Source organism: Lissotriton vulgaris, chromosome 1_1, assembly GCF_964263255.1.
Source record: "Lissotriton vulgaris chromosome 1_1, aLisVul1.2, whole genome shotgun sequence".
Lineage (NCBI taxonomy): Eukaryota > Metazoa > Chordata > Amphibia > Caudata > Salamandridae > Lissotriton > Lissotriton vulgaris.
Genome location: NC_141685.1, coordinates 1,050,536,982 through 1,050,544,694, shown reverse-complemented (window position 1 = coordinate 1,050,544,694; position 7,713 = coordinate 1,050,536,982). Strand labels below are relative to the sequence as shown.

At 48.0% G+C, this 7,713-nt stretch overlaps 1 protein-coding gene across 3 annotated transcripts in view; it reads left to right on the top strand.

Moving 5' to 3' along the window:
* Positions 1-6,321: 6,321 nt before the first annotated feature.
* PLPPR2 (phospholipid phosphatase related 2) overlaps positions 6,322-7,713 on the top strand; it is a 152,958-nt gene continuing 151,566 nt past the window's right edge. The window contains exon 1 of one of the 3 annotated variants that reach the window (XM_086936447.1): positions 6,322-7,252. The gene's annotated coding sequence lies outside the window, so the exon portion shown is untranslated. The remainder of the gene's footprint in view (positions 7,253-7,713) is intronic. The other 2 variants (XM_086936448.1, XM_086936449.1) reach the window with 2 other exon arrangements.

Here is a 7,713-nt window from a genome sequence, read left to right as displayed (position 1 = left end):
TGAGATGTGGTGGACACTTTCTCACCTTGGCATGAGTTTATTTTGGAATTGGGCAAGCTTGGAGACATACAATACACCCCCACAGAAGCATCGTCGTCCAGGAAGATACTCAACTCTAAAGGATAATTAACATGTTTTGGCCTCATAACCACGGAGTGGGCTGCATCAGGAAACATGTTGTCGGAGAATCAAAGCAAAAGGTGAAAAGGTGCATCTGTATCTTGAGACTTGTATGCAACTGTGATCGAACACTGTGTGTTTTTTAAGGGCACAAAGAAGTTGATGTGGTAAGGTACCATTCTTGTATTGCTGCATACAGTTTCAGTGTGTTGTTGGCACCAGTAATCAGTCACTGCATTAAATGCACTGCCTCTTAGCTTATATTTACAAACAGAATTTGGCACTGCAACGCCTTGATGTGTGTTCCTTTGTTGGGGGCATGTGGGGGACTTTGGGTAGAATGATATGCTTTCAGATGCAACATATCTCCTGAAATTTCTAAGACTAAAGCTACTGTCATTTCAATTTTTCCCTTGCCTGTCCCTCGTCCCCCACAGCAGACTATGCTCTTGCTCTATCTAAGCAGCTGATGCTCTCTCTGTTTGTGCCTTCCGCCCCTCACTCTCCTTAGACCAGTGTTTCTCAAACTGGCGTCTTACAACCCGATTTTAGTGGGTCTGGAAAGTCCCAGCAATAAATAAAGCTGCCTTGAAATTATATTTATCCTGTCACATTTACAGAGGTCAAATGCCAGGCTATGTCTTCTGACAAGGTTCTGCTTATTCTTTTAATATGGGATTGGTGTTTACTTTTCTTTCTTTGACTGTAAGGTGAGAGAAGTTTTTGAAGTGAATTATGTGACATTCGTAGGGTGTTGTTTTTTTGCAAAACACAACAAAATGTAAATACCTGTAAATTAAGTACGTTCATTCAGCAGTTCGGAGAGCAAAAATAAAGCATTTTTTTTAAATAATTCTGAAGAGTTCTGGAAACAGAGATTTTAATGGTTTTAAATAAATTAAACTTCTTTAATTGGTGATGCACAATGATGAATATTAGCAGAAACCTAATTTCCAATCATTATTATTTAATACTGTATGCTATATAGTTTTATAACTAAAACTGTGTGTCTGGGAAAAGTTAGTCGCCATTTTCGTTGAAAGTGTGTTGTCTGCAAATGACAGTGTGCTACCACACGAAGCTTTAGTTACATTAAAAAAAATCACCCCTCCTCATGTTCTTTTTGATATGGGTGGTTTGAGAAAACTTGTTCTTTCAAAAGTGGGTTGCGGTTCCAAAATGCTTAGCAACCACTTCCTTAGACGCCTCTGCTCTCCCCCTCAACACAAATGTCTAAGCCATTCTCTTCTTGGGTCTCCTGCTCTTCCTGCTTTCGGCCCTTCTTTGCCTCTGCGTCTTTGCCTCAGAATGTGCTGTGCTGTGTCTTTATCTGTGAACTCTCAGGGTCGGACCCCAGTCTCAGAGTGGGTTGTCCCGTCTTCTTATATGCAGTGCTTAATTTGTAAAATAAAAAAAAAAGTGTTGGGGCCCTTATTAGGAGGCCACCGTAGTTTGCACCACCATTGCCACTGTACTTACACAACTACTAACCTTCCCACTGCTACAAGTGTGCTAATTCAGACTGTTCAAGGCCGCCAAAGCTTTACAAATGGCTTGGGTGGCAGGTATTGGTTGTTTACCATGTATATTGAATTACCAGACACCTGTTTTTTCTGTTCATCTTTAAATTGCGCAAACAGCGCCACCATGTGGCAGCTGTTATAAGTGCAGGTTCCGGCAATTAAGTGCGGGTGCCGAGCATCGGAAACCGTGGCTTAAATTAAGCCCTGCGTGAACGGTCGGGGCTTGCACACCCGCATCCAGGATTTGCTGTGCCTCTGATGAAGGAGTTCCAGGGGTGTAAATCCCAGGGTTGGATATGAGTTATATTCACTCTCAGGATCTTTTAGGGTTTGACTCTTAGCATCAGGGGCTGTGATCTACACATGAAGAAACTTGCAGGGCGTGACCCCGGTCATGATTTGCCTATCTCCGCAGCCTGAAGCTCTCAGCGTCTGTTTTGCTGCCCTTCTCGCTCTCTCTTTACACACACTTCGTTACACTCGCTTGAAAGTACCTAAGCACACTAGGGAGAGCGGTCCTCCTAAAGGCCTCACAAAACTAGCGTTTTTCTGGTTCTGTCAAGGTTAACCCCTGCTATCCAGTCCTCAAAGCATGGGTAATACACACACGTGCCCCCACCCTCTCCCTCTCAGGGTCGAGCTCTAAAGGCTCTGGCCCTCCCTCTTGGGCTGGACTATTTCATCTGAGCTCTCCGAGTCCGAATTTCAGACTCAGAATTGCTGACTCTTTAATATTTCAAAGTTTTACAGCCTGATTCATCAAGCTTTTTTGCGCTCGCAAAGGGCCAGATTCTGAGAATCCGGCCCTTTGCGAGAGCGATTTTTGCATTTGGGATTCAGCATCCCAAATGTAAAAATTGCTAATTGTGATCTCGCAATTTTGCGAGGAATGACATTTAAGGAATCTCTATTTGAGATTCCTTAAATGCAATTCAACATCCTATTAAAATTTGCGAATTCGCAATTTCTAGGCCCAATTTACCGCGAGGTCAGACCTCGCGGTAAATTGCGAAAACTCAGAAAAATGCATTTAAATGCATTTTTCTGAGTTGCATGTTACACACACACATGTCCTTTGGACATGTGTGTGTGCAACACCTGTGTCACAGATCATTTGAGGGGTGCTACAGGGTGTCCTTTGGACACCCCTGGCACCCTTCAAATCGCTATCTTATTTGCGATTAGCAAATTGCTAATCGCAAATAAGGAATACTCACCATTCATTCCTATGGGCCTTTTGGCCCATAGGAATGCATGGGGAGTTTTTCCTTATTTGCGATTAGCAATTTGCTAATCGCAAATAAAGAATGTGTAGGAATCGCAAAAAATATTGTGATTCCTACATGAATCCCGTTTTGCGAGTCCTTAATAGCGATTCGCTATGAATCGCTATTAGGGCCTCGCTCGCAAAACGGGAGATTGATGAATCTGGCGGATAGTGTTTTCCGTGACAGCAGTGTTCCTCATGTTTTGGTCTTCCAGATAACTTGGTGGGCTCCAGCGCCCGTTCCAGAATTTCTATGCAACCTTTGATCACGTGTTCTGATCTCATAAAAAAAAAAACATGGGGTTAATCTACATGCTGACGAGAACTGCGTAACCTTCAGGCCACGGGTGCAAATCTTAGCAACATAGCTCAACGGGTTGTGAACTAGCTTCAAACATCTATCAGTATATGCTAGGTCACTGGTTTAAATTTCGATAGGACAGGTTGATCTGTTAATGCACCCATAATGTGAACTTTGTGCATTCTATAAACAGGTTAACCTCTTAACATGGCTGACCCACGGTTGCATCCTACCTAGGCCAAGTAAATGAACACAGTTGCCTCGGGTAGCAGTAGCGCCTTTTTATCCAGACGCAAATACACTATTTCGCTTGTGGTGTTTGCTCCATAGATATAGTTTTGCTTTGGCCACTGATTGCTTAATCATGCCTCGATTCCGGGGCACCCGTCTTACATTCAGCCTGGCATCCATGGCACCCGTCTTACATTCTGCTTGGCATCCATCCTGGCAGCACCCAGGGGCAGTGTCACAAAAAGCAGATACCACAAGAGCGTGTACTGGTCGTTGATTTAGTGTTGTTATCCGAATGCCTTCTATGTAAAGGGGTTTTCCCTCTCTTGAATTTGCATTGCTTTTCTCGACCTCTGAAGGATGGAAGGCAGAACCTCTTTATTGAGAGTGGAAAGTGTGACCTGCAGGTCTCGACAGGAGAGACTGAGTAAGTTTATCATGGCTGGATCCCGTGATTCACAGAAGTATACATCCAGGACCTGTCCCATGCGGGCCTTAGCATACTGAGGAATCTGTCTGGGACCTAAGTGCAGAGATATTGTTTTAATTGTGTCCTACGTGTATTGCAGGTCTAGTAATCGTTCATCTGTTTTATAATTTCAACCTGATACCTGCAAGTTCGAGCGAACCGTCGCCAACAGACACAGTAGCCCGCAGATCTAACTTACCAAGATTCACCCCCAGATTTCTGCAGCAGTCACCCCTGCCACAGTGCTGGATTTCCCGGGTTCCATTGTGTGACCTTCAACTTAGAGCCCATCCTCTGCAGCAGGCACATTGTCCCTGGACCTATCTGCGCTGGATCCCCAGCCTAAGTGTACCCACAGCAGGCTAGTTAACGCGCTATCTCGCTTAAACCGAGGCTTCCAGGTTGGTGGCAGTTCTCTGCAGTATGTGCGAAACCCACTAAGATACAGAACCGGGGTGATAGCCCTGGGCCTGGAGTGTCATCGCATATCTCTGCAGCAGGCATGCAACTCACTGAGCTATCTCATGGTGCCATGCCGGAGTGGCCTAAACGCATATATAACGTGACATATGGCCGGAACGCATCAATGCCAACCAAACCGGCTCTCTTGCTGATGGAAGGGTTGTCGCGAGGAAATCTCTTATGACATTTACCAATTTACTTCCACCTCATTTAGAGATTTTCTGCTCTACTTCAGCTGAAGCTTTGCGCCCCCCCCCCCCCCCCCCCTGTTCAATTTCCCGCCCTTAGCCTGGGTAAAACACCCGACATGTACAAAGCAAGCAGTGCACACACCAATACCAAGCAGACTCTCGCAGCGCGGATTCAAATCTTGTGACGTCCACAGAGAGAGATCCCGGCAGTAGATGCATTAACCACCCGAGGACGAAAATCAGCACCTAGACAACAGAACACCCTGAAAATCACGACGATGAACCAAAACAACAAGCCAATGTGATAAGCTGCTACTGCAAAACAGCTTACACCTTTACGATGAAAACCACCATGACAGACAACACAATAGCTGCAAACCAAGGCAAAACATCACAATGACAAAACATAACCTGTTAAGCTAATAATACAAACTAAAACAAGCCTTTGTGATAAACCACCATGACAAACTAATGCAATAAAATACTGCGAACCAACACAAAAAATTGCAATGACAAACTAAAACATACCAGCTTTATAAACTCCCATTATAAACCAACATAAGACACAATCCAGAAAATACCAGCCTGATAAACTTCCACTAGAAACCACCATAAAAAGCCACCATGACTAACGAAAACAAGTAATCATTCATACAAACCAGCATGACAACTGCTGTAGCAAAGCAATAGAAGCAACATATCCAAACGAGGTGACAAACAGATGTGACAAACCGACTTGACAAAGTTTGTCATCAAACTAACATCACAAACTAAAGTGACAGTGTGCCAGAACACATTGCTACAACAAAATGTCATAAAAAAGAATGTGGTATGAATACAGCAATGCCACAAAGTGCCCCTTTACAATTTTAGGTAACCAGACCAACTAATACAGCACAGGGCTTTGAGACTCAACTACACCAAACTGCCACGAGGAAAAACACTGCAATACAACAAACCACCACGAAAAACGGACACTGCAAGCCGACACAACAAAGTACCACAACAATATGTCTCAGGAAACTTATTTCACAAATAGACAGCCCAGCCACCGCGACCAAACAAAACAATAATAAAAAGTACATTTTTTTTTTACAAATTGACAAGACAATCTCTGAATTAAATTCACATTACACACGAATGAATGAGACAGACCAAAGCAACAAATTGAAACGTAGATGGCATCCCAATAAAGCAACAAACAGATGCTACAAACTAATATAAAGCATTTAGATGATAAGCAACGCGAAAAAGGCTAAAAGAAATCGACATGCTGAAGTGGCCTGATATAGTGACAAACCAACACAACGAACCTACATGATAAAGCGTCAGACAAGGCAATTCGATATAATAAAATGACATGATCAAATAAAATTGCTTTTAGCTCTGCAGTTTGTGCAATATGTTATTATTATTCTGTTTAATGCTCTCGCTCACTGGCGGCGCCGTTTGGAGCCCTCACCCTCCGTCCTGTGTACTCTGTCTAGGGTGGCATGGAGTCGTCCATTCGCGGGGGGTGCCCGCGGTCCCTCGGTGCCCCGGTAAGGCGCCCACAGGTGCCTGCTCCAGGGCAGCCGCGGCTGCACCTGCCTCCAGGGACGCGGGGACGGGGCCGGCATCTTAATGAGCCCGGCCAGCCGGCCCCCTCCCTCCTCCCCACCCCCGCTCCTGGCTTCCCTTCATTCCGAACCAGGCTGTGGTTACGGCCCAGCGGAGGTGTGTGCGTGTGAGGTGGTTTGGGGCTCGAAGGGGCCGGTGGCGCAGCGAGGACTGAGCCAAAACGGACGCGCACAAAAGAGCATCCGCAGCACCCCCGCAAGAGACGCCCGGACTGCGGGGGCCGGCGGTGCACAGGTGTGGGCAGATTGGGTGGTGGTTCATAACGACCCCCCAGGCTACCACACGGGGGGGGGCGAGAGCCGCCAAAGACCCGTGGGCCACCCCTACATGGAGGGGAGGCTCGGGGGTCTCCATAGGGCAGCTGCGGTAGCTCGATAGAGCGCCACTAACAAGCTGCGAGAGGGGACTCTGGCGCGGAACACCCCTCCCCGGGCGCCGCTTGGTTCAGGCGAGGACCGGGGAGGCTGGTTCTGCCAGAGCGCGCGCAGGGTGTCACTTTATGGACCCTCAGGTGCTCCACTGGAGAGGGCCATGTCGGGGTGGGGGAGGGGCACCTCCATAAACGCGGTTCACCTCAGGGCCTGGCACCACACGCTCGGTTGACTCCATCAATGTGGACCAACCACGGGGGTTCGGTCAGTGGACTCAGTGAGGGCAGGCTGGGGTTCCCCGTTGCCGCAAGGACACCCTCTCCCTGACCGTGTGGTGGTCGTTCCCTTAACAAAGACCCCCCCAGGCAGCACAATCAACAAAGACGGGTTGTGCGACTGCACCGGTGCCGTACCCACCAAGAACTGATTGGATGGGGGTCCTCTGTTGCCATAACAACCTCCCGGCGCTATGCTCGCCGACGACTAGTTGGGTTCAGGCAATCAATCAAGGCGCGCGCCCTCTGGCAGCGGACCCCATGGAAGCAGGTCGGTTTGGAGGGTCGTCGCTGCCGTAACGTAAGGACCCTTCGGCGGTACTCCCAACCAAGGACGGCGGGGGCTGGACTGAACCTCACTGCCACAAGGACCCCCGGCGCAGCGGCGCTCCAGCAGGCTGGACCCTTCCACAACAAAGCAGGTGAGATGGATGTTTATGTGTGCACGCGCCATACTTCTCTGCAAGGGCATCGCCCAATCAGCTCCTCCAGGCCTCCCTTTTGAGTCCCCAGGGGCTGGCTCTTGCCTTGTCACCGTGCCAATATTGGGCGAAGCAGTGGACAGACCCCCTGGCAGGGGTGTAGCAACCATTGGTGCACCAGGTGCAGCTGCACCGAGGCACAGAGCTCTGAGGGACCCATAATACCCTGATGATTGCTGTATTTGCTACCCAAATAGCAGTCAAGGCGGGAATTTTCTTGCTTGCACCGGGGCCCTTGGCATGCTTGCTAAGCTGTCCTCTGGCGCAGGTTGATCGCCCTCGCCACTGTCTCCTCAGTAACTGGTAATTAATGGCCGTGGTACGGGGTGCTGCTCGCTTTCACGGCCTGTCCCGAACTGGCTCCAACACACTGCCCTAAAGAGTGCGAAGGCCGCAGGAGC